This window comes from Papio anubis, chromosome 19 (assembly GCF_008728515.1).
Source record: "Papio anubis isolate 15944 chromosome 19, Panubis1.0, whole genome shotgun sequence".
Classification (NCBI taxonomy): Eukaryota; Metazoa; Chordata; class Mammalia; order Primates; family Cercopithecidae; genus Papio; species Papio anubis.
In genome coordinates, this window is record NC_044994.1 from 60,711,998 (window position 1) to 60,723,533 (window position 11,536).

The following is an 11,536-nucleotide window of genomic DNA, read 5'->3' on the forward strand; positions in this document are numbered from 1 at the left end:
GTGACTGATGTGGGCAGGCTCAAGCACTGAAAAGTTGTAACGGAACAGAAAACAAGCATGGAATCTATGAAAAATTCCATACTTCAAAAGAAGGTAATCTCCATTTCTCTACACATGAAAGAGATTCTTATAATTTTATTATAAGAAATAGAATAGGGATATTTTATATTTATAAAAGCTACAATGTAAAGTACAAATATAAAAATTACAAATATTTCTATTTTGCTTGATATGGAATGAAATATGTAAAGCAAAATCTGCCACAAAATTGTTAGAAAAGTAACTGAAATGGCAGCTGTCATGTATCCATGTAACTAATCCATAATATATTTAAGACAAAAATAATATTTTTAAAATATTGATTACAAAATTGTATTAATGATCAAATTAAAAATTTGAACTCAATATTGGAGAATTCAATTTTCTTACCAATAGCCATAGAAAAACTATAAGAATCAATCATGTAGAAGACCAGTAAAATAATTTTATAAATTACAAATAATAGAAATAGCATATAGAGTTGCTACATTTACCGTATAAAAATACACATGCTTGAAACATTTCATATACTGTTTTAAATAATTATGAAAGTGTAGATAAAAGAGCTATTCAATCAACACTATTAAGAAAATGTGATAATTCTAAATATTAAAATACATGAGATTTAGCCAAAGATTTAAATAGATATAAATACAAATTTTAAATAATCTAGTTATCAAAATTTTTTTAAAAAATCAAGCGAAGTTTATATATGGTTCATGGAAGATTTTCTGTAAGTATTATTTTGAATCACTAAGTTATTTCAGGCAAAGAAATAAGTGCAAGAAGAAATAAAAAATGAAGATGAGTAAAATTACTTAGGATTTTAAAATAGTTAGATGAGTAAAATTACTTAGGATTTTAAAATAGTTAAATTCATATCAATAAATTAGTCCATAGTAAATTAATCTAATAGTATCTATAGCTTCTAAAAGAAATATAACAAAAGCCCTTAAACAATAAATAGATGGTTCTCTGAACTATTCTATCAATACAAAAGAAAACACTCACAAATTGAAGTAAGAGAGGCAATATAACAGATAAGGAAGAGATTCAATAACTCTGTAAGAGAAAGTTATCTTCTATTTATTCTACTAAATATGCATACTTCAATAATGTTTTAAAATGCAAATTGCCAACATTGATTTAATAAGAAAATATCCTCTGTAGACTGATGACCAGCTCTGCCACATATAGTAGGCAATGCTAGTTGTAAACTTCTAAAAGGCAAGAGAAGGCATGCCCAGTGTAATCTTTATGTTTAAATGGCTCTGCTTGGAGTTTTGCAGTATGGTACAAAATGTGTACAGCTATACTTGGTACACAAATAATGATCAAGACAGAAATGGAAAAGATACTGAAGTGTTACTTCTGAGGAAAACTCAGAAGCCAAGTAAGTCAATTCAATAAGAAAAGGGAATGCAGATGTCCCCAGTATTTTCTAAGCCAAGTTATGTGCCACTACAGGCATGTCCTGTTAATGCAGCGTTGCATAGCATATTCATGGTTTGGAATGTTGTATCTGGGGTGTGTGTGCGTGTGTGTGTGTGCACATGTTTGTGTGCACGTGGGTAACCCATCCAAGAGCATCCTGAGTGCTGGTGAGAACTGGGTGGTGGTCAAGCCTCTGCTCCAGTGTTACCTCCTTAAAGTGTCAATTCCATCATTTTTCTATTGGAAAATGTGCCCTGCATCCATCAGAAAAGGCTTAACTATTACTAGAAATCCTGCCTACAGCCCGAATTGAAATACATTCTGTTATATTATAATTGCATTATATTCTGAATTTTTTTTCTCCTTATCCCTGACATTTTAAAGAATATACCGTGCTTGCTTACATAATAAGGACATGATATTAGCTTGCATGAAGAAAAATGGCCTTTTTGTCTTTAGTAAGATTGTAGTTTCTAGTGAAAGCTATGATTTTATGTATGACTGTTGACATTCTTGCCTCTCCAAGGAATCCTTAGAAGATAAAATGTCTCTTTCCTCTTGGTAATATTATTTCAAAAATAGACTTAATCTAAAACAGCTGTTGAAATTGATCCCAAACTGCAGAGTAGGAAAAGGAGGAATAATTTTATTGAGTAAAACTATACATAACAAACTGGTCAACCAGATGGAATTTTCTCTTAAAAAACAACTAATGCTATTTAAAAAAAATACATACTGGTGTGAAGAAAATTATATAAAATGAGTATAACTTTTTATTGCTTTATATTAATTGTTGCTAGATATTATTTCCTTTTTTCTATTTTATTTTGCTCTACTTATTTCCTCACAAATTAAACATTAAATAATATTTAAGATTTTAAAGAAAAAATAATAAGAAAAATTATAGCTCTAGTTGGCACTTTACTTTTGCTACATAGCTTCTAATATGCTTTCCTCTTTCAGAAGAATTTGTTATAGTGTAGTGTAAATTTAATGTTCTGAAGAGGAAGGGTTATACCTCACCTCACTTCTGTCCCCAAAGTCAATGCATGAACAAATCACATGTGCCTGGCCAATTGGAAGCTCCAACTGGAAATTTTAGCCCTTGAACAAATATTAGAAAGACAAGAGATGGTTAGAATTCATTTACAAAAACAACAGTGGTAGCTGTGTCCTGCTGACTGAAAAGATGGCCTTTTCACCTCTTCTCAGCTTTATGGTGGTGTCTTGATTTGTGCCTATATTACAAGCCAGTCTTCTATTTCTCTTAGAGTCCAGAAGTATTAACATGTTAAAAATACATTTTCATTTTATTTAAGGTATACAAAATTGATTTTGATACTTGAAGCTGAAGACATATATGTATATATTTGTATTATACATGTAGATGTATAATGTATATATTATGTATGTAGCTATGTATGTATGTATTAAATATGTATATATGTAATATATATAAATAATTTGGTTTGGTTTCTATAAACACAATATTTTAACAAATCAAATATGATCTTAAAATTGTACAAGTTAAACATGTTTGTGCTGCAGTAAGAATCAGTATTATTTAAGATATTTCTATGAGAGAAAAGAATGACAATAGATTGTTTAACACAATCTATACAGGGATAGCATGCTGGAAAACTCTAGCACACCATTATCAGTAGGACTCACAAAGAGATAAGACCTCTGTAGCTGTTACAATCTATAATGTAAGCATCACGGTAAATTGGTGGTTATGACCCCCAAAATTCAATGGTGCTGGAGCTTAGGATACTAAGTGGAGAGGAGATTGTGATAAGCTCTGATAAGAGAAAAAAGTCATGATATCTATAGCTTTAAAACGAAGTCATTCTCTTTATTTCTTGAGAAATAGCTCCTGGCTTCTTGCTGGGACCCAGGAAGATTAAATGCTTGTTTCATACATAAATGAGGCAGAGGGGTTATTTGAAAGCCTTTTTAAGACTTGGTGGTTCCTTATATGCCAAATCCTTCCCCATCCCTATAGTAAGAAATGAGCAAAACAAACTTAACAAATAAAAAATACAACTTAAAACAAGCAAATCTATAAAGACAGAAAAAAAAAACTAAAAAAACCCCAAATGGATGAAATGATCTTTCAAATAAGAAGTAACAACAGAATGCCACCCCTACCTAAAAAAACAAAAACAAAACAAAACAAACCAGCAAGATACACTCAGGCTTGAAAAGAGCTTCTGAAAATTAAAACTATGAAAGCACTATTAAAAGCTCAAGAGAAAGGCTGAAAACGGTATTTAGGGAAACTCATGGAGTATAACAAAGAAAGAAAAAGTTATGTAAAATATTGGGGAAAAATAAAGGAATTTTATTACCAGTCCAGTATGTTTAATATCTTAAAAATAAGACTTGTGGAGCCAGATAATTGAGATAAGAGAAAGAAGAAAATGTTTAACACAATAATCAATAAACTTTCATATGAACTTAAATACATGAGTTTCCATATTTAAAGGACTCATTGGGTACTCAGCTCAAATAATAGACATGAATATGTAGCAAGACACCATGATATTTTAATTTACCAGCATTAACAGCTTGTAGTGGTCAAGGGAAGAAGTAAAGGTGAAGGGAACAGGTGACAGTCACATACAAAATAAATGGGATTAAGAATGACATCAGACTTCTCAACAGACATATGGAGGGCCAGAAGACAATGGAACAATGTCTTACAATTTTGGAAGATGATACTAAGTATAGAATTCTATACACATTCAAATTGTCAATCAGGGTTTTGTACAAACTAAAAATGTTTTAGATCTGTAAAGTATTCATTTATTTTTATAAGTACTTTCTATGGAATGTAGATTTTTGCCAAAATGAGGGAGTAAACCAAAAGAAAAAAGAGGATATACAATACTCAAAATTTAGGGAAGTCTCGGGTGGCAGCTGGATTGTAGACCTACAGAGCAACCATACTATTATGGACCAAACAGATGCCCACACTTCTGAGAGTTCTGCAGGAACATTCCCCTCAGCCCTCACCCCTCTTTGGGGGTTACATTTGATGAAGAAAACTGCTTTGTTTGGAGTTTCAGGGGCAGCCTGCATCAAAAGACTGATCACTGCAAGGGTATAAACGCACAGTTATCTCACCCCAACTTGGAAGGGGCCATCTCAATTCCAGAATACTGAGGTAGTCTCCTTCTGCCAAATTGTCCTTCCTTCTCCATTTCACAGTTGTAATCTCAAGTGCATTTCCTAATAAACCTCCTGCACACTAAGCTCCATCTCAATTTGTGTCTTCTCAGAGCCATTTAGCACAGTTTGGTTTTAAACTATTTACGTGAAATACTGTCTTAAAGTAAAGTTAACAAAAATGAGTAAAGTAGTCTGACACATTAAAGTAAAAATAAAAGATGTAAGTAATGTTAGTGTACAAAATTCACACCCCAACGACCTGTAATATAGAGGAGTTTAAATTAGAATGCAAGCTTTAAATTAGAATACCATCAATGTGAAAGAGATGAACACAGTTAATTACATGACTTGCTAGGTGTAAGATAAAAATAAACTTGCTCCTAAAGAGAAGGACTTTATTTCAAGAATAAAGAGAAATTTTTCTCATGAGTTATTAAACACTTTTGTTGTACCAGGTATCATTGTTACATTCATTTATCCGGTCCTTCCAAAGACTTGTAATTGTACAACAGAAATCTTCAAGGACTACACAGTAAGGTGTAAGAACCAGCAAAGGAAAGATATAACCGTCGCCCAGTGTCACATTGTCACTATAAAAGCAAATGCGTGGTGCTATGGGAACCCAAGGACCAATGCTGAAGCTGATTTTGGTGTCATAACAGGGTATCCAGTGAAAGTGATGCCTAAATTTAGGTCTGAAATATGAATAGGAGTTAGATGAATAATGAGAAGAAACAAGCAGAAAACCACTAAAGTCCTTTCAGCGAGAAAGATAACAGCTTGCCTAGGTGAACTGAAAACTTTTCAGGATAGCTGGATGGCAGGGTTTGCCTAACCTAAATTTATCTTCATCCTGGAGTAAGAGCCTCTTAATTTTGTTAAGATACAATGTGCAAGCAAAAGAAAAAAATTCAGCCTCCTTTGTAGCAAAGTAAAGGCATATTACTTATTTATGACCAATGAATACAAGTAGAGATGCTGTATTTCCCATGGAATCCTCTAAATGGAGGGAGTGCACCCTTCTGTGGCTTTCCTTGTTCTGCGCCGTGGAACACAGCTGAGTTTGAGCACGAAGCCCGTCAATTTTCAGTCTTAATTTGTCTTTCTACACAAACATCTCTGGCTACAATTTCCCTCTCAAACAAATTTCATGGCCTCCCACAAGTTATGATATGTATTATTTTTATTTTCTCTAATTACACATTTTTAAACATTCATCTACAACTTGCTTAGCTGTGAAAATAGTCTTTATGTAGTACTTCTTTGAAATTTGTTGGAAGTTTTTCAATTTTTATAAATATTCTATATAAGTTCCTAGAGAATTCATTTTGTAAAAAGTTTCTGTGTGAAGCAGTTTCTGGTAACTAGTATACTCTGTTTACCTGGGTAATCAGTCAGTACTTGAGATATGTTGAAATATCCCACTCTGAGTGTGAATTTGTCAAATTCTCAATTTTAAAATAATTTTTTATTTAAATATTTGAATCTGTATCATTTGCTCTCTACACTTTTTAGAACTTTTGTACTTTCCTGGTGAGGTGAATATTTTATCATTTTCTTGTAAATTTCCTTAACACTAGCATAGCTTTGTGCTTTAAGATCTATTTTTGGATATTATATAACTACACTAGATTCCTTTAAATAATACTTTGTGTTACAGATTTTTATAAATGTTTTAAAAATTTAACCCTTATAGCTGGGTTTAGTTTATATCATGGTTATTTAACTGTATTTAATTTGAGAAGTTCAGTTCACTTACGTTTATGATAATTTTTTATATTTTTGACTTATTTTTAAAATCATTACTTTGTGCTTTCATTTGTTCTGATTTTCCACTGCTTTTTAAAAATCTTTTTTGATTGATGGAACTTGTATCTTTATCTGTTTCCCTTCTTCATTTTAAAAATTTTTTGCTAGTTTCTAAGTAATTCCATTCTGTTTAAACTTATTTTGGATGGTGTCCCTTGACATTTTACCATCCATGTTTACATAAATGTTGTTTACAATTACAGTAGTCTCTCCTTATTCAACGTTTTGCTTTCCACAGTTTTGTTTACCCACAGTCAACCGTGGTTTGAAAATAATAAATGGAAAACTCCAGAAATAAGCAATGCATAAATTTCAAACTATGTGCCATCATGAGTAGCGTGATGAAATCTTGTGGTGTTGCTCAGCAAAGACTTATAAAGAAGGCTAACATATCTCTTATAACCTTTTTGTCCTCCAAATATTTTATGGAGAACATATTTGCCTTAAATGTATTGTTTGGGATGAAATAATTTATTATAACTAAATTTTGAAATATTCCTTGACACTTTCTAGCCTAAAATCTTTTTTGTTTCCATGCATTTTCTCCACATTGAACACATTCCCACTCACTAGTCACTTACTGGCCATATGGACTATCCGATTGACTGTCATGGTATTCCAGAGCTTGTGTTCAGGTAACCCTTATTTTACTTAATGATGGCCCTACAGCTCAAGAGTAGCAATGATGGTAATTTAGATATGCCTAAGAAAAGCTAGAAAGTAAAAAGGTGAAAGGTCTGTATTTTATAAGGAGATAAAAAAGCATCATGTGTGGAGGTTGTGAAGACTACAATAAGAAACAACCTACCTGTGATATTATGAAGAAGGAAAGCAAAAGTCATGCTACTTTTGCTGTTGCACCTCAAACTGTAAACATTACTGCCACAGCGCATGATAAATATTTAGTTAAAATGGAAAAGGCATTACATTTGTGGGTGGAAAACAGGAACAGAAACGTATTCTGATCCATGGCAATTGGGTTTGGTACTACCTGTGGTTTTAGGCGTCCACTGCGGGGGCTTGGAATGTATCCCCTGCAGATAAGGGGGGCTACTGTAATCAATATTTTATCTCAGCCTCACAAACCACACAAAGGCCTTAGGGGGAAAAAACTGCTAATATCTTCTTGATTTATAAAGCATTGTTTCTGATATTTTAGACATGATTTTATAATTTTATGTGGGTTATATTATTCAAATTTACTTACCATTTAATATAGATAAGTTTGGTTTACATTTATTTACTGGATTCCTGTAGTCTTTAAAGACCTTTTTTCATGCTTACCACATTGTAAACATGGAGAATGCTCGTTTTTTTTAAATGAATCATCTCCCTGTTTCTCATACAACTGTATTGACAGTTGCCATGGCACAACCTCCTTGGAGATTACTTATGTAAGTCACAGGAAAGGGCGCCTGCAATATTTAGGTGGATTTGTAAAAAAGCTAGATGGAGTTATCATATGCATGCATGGTTGCCCCTTTCTCTCTTGTGTCCTTTTCATTCCTCCCTAGAGGAAAGGATAAAAGAGTCAAAGCACAATAGCTATATTTAGAATATTGGCAGAAAGATTCTTTGTATTCTAACAATGTAAAAAAAAAATGTTTCCTCGATAATAGCACGACAGCCTAATCTGAAGAATTAAAGATTTTCTGTTCTGAGAGTACTATGATATGCTGATGCAGAGGATTTTGAGGTTGATTGCCTCTTTCTACACTCAATAATGATAAAAATATAAACACTACCAATACTCCTCAATACAGCAATAGAATCTAGCATTTGTTTTCCCTTGTGTTAACCTCTAGGTGTTTCTTCCATGTGAGTATAATAATAGAGTAACTGTGGCTTATAAAGTAGCCTTTTCCGCCATTATCATATAATTACCCTTTGTTGAATGCCATGTGCCTAAAAATGCATTAGAACCTTGATCATCATTGCTTTCTATTCTCATAGCTTCATAAGAACTCCATTACGCTTACTTTTTTAAATCAGGAAATTGAGAGAATTTGCTCAAGATTAGACAGATAATGATGATGAGAGCTGGGCTTAGATTCAAAATCTTACATTCAAAAGCTAAGGATCTTAAGTACTCTTTGTTTGAAATTTGATCCACTACACTCTTGCCTCCAACAAGGCAACATTTCTTGCTATAATTTCCTTTCTGTTATTTCCCTTCTGTATACTTTTTTCCAGTGAATTTTATTCCAGGTGCTCCGTATAACACTACTATGATTACTAATAATAACATCATGTTGACTCCATAGAATAGCATTGCATGGCAACTCACAGTTCTTTGAATTATTATTCAAAATAATAATAAATAAATTATTCCAATTTATCTGTGCAACAATCCTATGAGGAAAGTTTGCATGACTTCTAGTTTTACAGATAAGTAGCTAATGCTCACAGAAAGTAATTCAGTTTTTCAAGGTTAGCTAGTTAGTATATGGCAGACTCAAATTGTATTCCACGTCCTCCAATTTAAATTCCAAAGTTCTGTATTTCACAATAGTCAATTATTGTAAAGATAAAAACATGAAACAAACAATAACCTTCAAACTACTTAAGGATGTAAGGCACCAGGGTAGCAAATTCTTGGTTATCTGCAGACTTGTAAAGAATGCCAGAGTAACTCTTATAACATTTTTGACCTCCAAATATTTAAGAAGAAAATGTTAGCATTAATTTATTATTGTTGCATTAGCTAATTTACTATAATTAAATTTTAGAATATCCCTCAACACTTTCTAGCCTAGAATTTATTTGGCAAGTGACATAATAAGATATGTTTATTGCGGCACTATTCACAATAGCAAAGACTTGGAACCAACCCAAATGTCCATCAATGATAGACTGGATTAAGAAAATGTGGCACATATACACCATGGAATACTATGCAGCCATAAAAAGGATGAGTTCATGTCCTTTGTAGGGGCATGGATGCAGCTGGAAACCATCATTCTCAGCAAACTATGGCAAGAATAGAAAACCAAACACCGCATGTTCTCACTCGTAGGTGGGAATTGAACAATGAGATCACTTGGACACAGGAAGGGGAACATCACACACCGGGGCCTGTTGGGGGTGGGGGAAGTGGGGAGGGATAGCATTAGGAGATATACCTAATGTAAATGATGAGTTAATGGGTGCAGCACACCAACATGGCACATGTATACATATGTAACAAACCTGCACGTTGTGCACGTGTACCCTAGAACATAAAGTATAATTTTAAAAAAAAGAAAAAAAAGAAAAAAAAAAGAAAACAATGGGAGTCCAAAGCAGGCAGATCACTTGAACCCAAGAGTTCGAGACCAACCTGGGCAACATAATGAGACCCTGTCTCTAGCCAAATAATAATGATTAAAAAAAAAATAGCCAGGCATGGTGGCACAGATCTGTAGTCCCAGCTACCCTGGAGGCTGAGGTAGGAGGATCACCTGAGTCCAGGAGTTCGAGGCTGCAGTGAGCAGTAATCATGTCACTGCACTCCAGCCTGGGTAACAGAGTGAAACCCTGTCACAAATAAATAAATAATAAATAAACAACAAATAAATAAGCTGGGGATGGTGGTGCATGTCTGTCATCCCAGCTATTCTGGAGGTTGAAGTAGGGGGATTGCTTGAGCCCAGGAATTTGTAGCTGCAGAAAGCTACCATAGTGCCAACACACTCCAACCTGGGTGTCAGAGTGAGACTCTGTCAAGAAAGAAAGAGAGAAAGGGAAGGAAGGAAGGAAGGAAGGAAGGCAGGCAGGCAAAGGAAGGGAGGGAGGGAGGAAGGAGAGAGAGAGAGAGAGAAAGAAAGAAGAAAGAGAGAAAGAAGAAAGAAAGAGAGAAAGAAAGAGAAAGGAAAGAAAAAGAAAGAAAGAGAGAAAGAAAGAAGGAAGGAAGGAAGGAAGGAAGGCAAAGGAAGGGAGGGAGGGAGGAAGGAGAGAGAGAGAAAGAAAGAAGAAAGAAAGAGAGAAAGAAAGAAGAAAGAAAGAGAAAGGAAAGAAAAAGAAAGAGAGAGAGAGAGAAGGAAGGAAGGAAGGAAAGGAGGGAGGGAGGGAGGAAGGAAAGAAAAAAAGAAAGAAAGGGAAAGAAAGAGAAAATAAGTGGAAACCAAAGGCACTATAGTAATTTTTAAATTTACATAATCTATCTCCTTTTAGCCCCTTTTGGAATCATTCTGTAAATTTGCTAATACCATTATATACATCAGTAACATTTAGCAAGAGCAAAAATTGACATTGAAAAAAGTGGAAAACATTTGCATCCTGGTGATTTGCGATCAGGGTTATTAACATGGCTTCAAAGATATTATTGTTACTTAAAGTTCTATCGACTATATTTAATATAACATATATGATTCTTATACTTATTCTGATGTAACTCATACTTTTTCTTTCTCTTTTTAAAAATTTTTTTAGTTTTCTAAATCCAGCTGCACATGTGTGACTCTCATGATTGCTAGTGAGATGTTCCAATGTAACCACTATCTGGAATGTTATGTCTTTTAAGGACGTAGCAGTTTTGGCTTGTTAGCAAAGACCGAAAATCCAATTGAACAAAATTTTCTTTAAAAATTTTAAAACATATTAATTCATAAGAAATAAGAATTAAACATAGATACATTTAAGTAGCAATTTAAGGAGCCAATTATTTTGATTCCTATTTTTGCAATGTCTAAGTTTATTCTTAAATATCATAATACATGTATCTATCTTTCTCTTTTCTTAGAATCATGCAATAAAATAGTGATGGGTGATTAAATAACTCCTAGGACAAAGAAGCAAGATTACAAATAAAGTTTCGTCTGCTTCTGTAGTCATTAACAAAGAGCTGTATAAAAACAGTAAAACAAGGACTACATTACTGAAATTTAAGAAAAGTAACACATCCTGCATCTGACCCAGTGATACGTCCATATATGATTCCCTAAAAAAAGGTCTTACAGTTTTTAGTTAATCTTTGAAAAAATTCCTGAGAAATGCGCAGGTTTAAGAAGTGGAAATTCTTACCCACATCAAGTGTGGGATGAGGACAATGGGTTGGCAATGGATTGACAATGCTTAAGTATTCTTTATATCTGGTCCACCA